The sequence below is a fragment of the Capsicum annuum genome, chromosome 10 (assembly GCF_002878395.1).
Source record: "Capsicum annuum cultivar UCD-10X-F1 chromosome 10, UCD10Xv1.1, whole genome shotgun sequence".
NCBI lineage: Eukaryota > Viridiplantae > Streptophyta > Magnoliopsida > Solanales > Solanaceae > Capsicum > Capsicum annuum.
This window is the reverse complement of record NC_061120.1, coordinates 86,544,437-86,545,102: the sequence shown is the minus strand read 5'-3', so window position 1 is coordinate 86,545,102 and position 666 is coordinate 86,544,437.

The following is a 666-nucleotide window of genomic DNA, read 5'->3' as shown; positions in this document are numbered from 1 at the left end:
CAGTGGTCCCTCTCACCCTTTTTCACCCTCATGTTCTCATTGAAAATGCAAAGTGTGCAAGGACAGACAGGATAAAATTAACTAGAGGCTATCTCTGAAACTACCAAGGAATTGAAATCCAAGAGGGGTGTTATACTATCCAAGAAGGTAAGGGAGACATACACTCATACAACTGCGGTTAGGAAGAAGAAAAGAAAAATTAGACAAATACTCTCCAGTCTGAAAACAAAAAAGATTGCAACTCCTTCCTTTCCAAAAGTTGTTGAAGTTTCAGGGTCACTGAAGAAGGTGAACATATACACGGCACTTGGCGACCAAAAAAGAATAGAGCTGCGAAATGCTAAATATCCCAAGAAGAAGAAACCTATAGAAGAATACACCATCCATATGTTTGACAACCAAGACTTCAGGAGTATGACAACTATGCGTAAGTGGTACGTGGATTAGATAAGTTTACTTTTCCTAACCTAACCTTCTAATGTACTCTATGAAGAAGAAGTTACATAATAGACTTGTTATCTGTTGCAACAGTTGGGTATTCTGGAGCAACTGGTGGTTGTTCTGTTGCAATAGATTAAATAACTATTGCATAAGTTACGTTAGTTGGGTAATCTGTGAATAGATTCAGAGAACCCTTTGCAACAGATGGACCATCCATTGCATCTT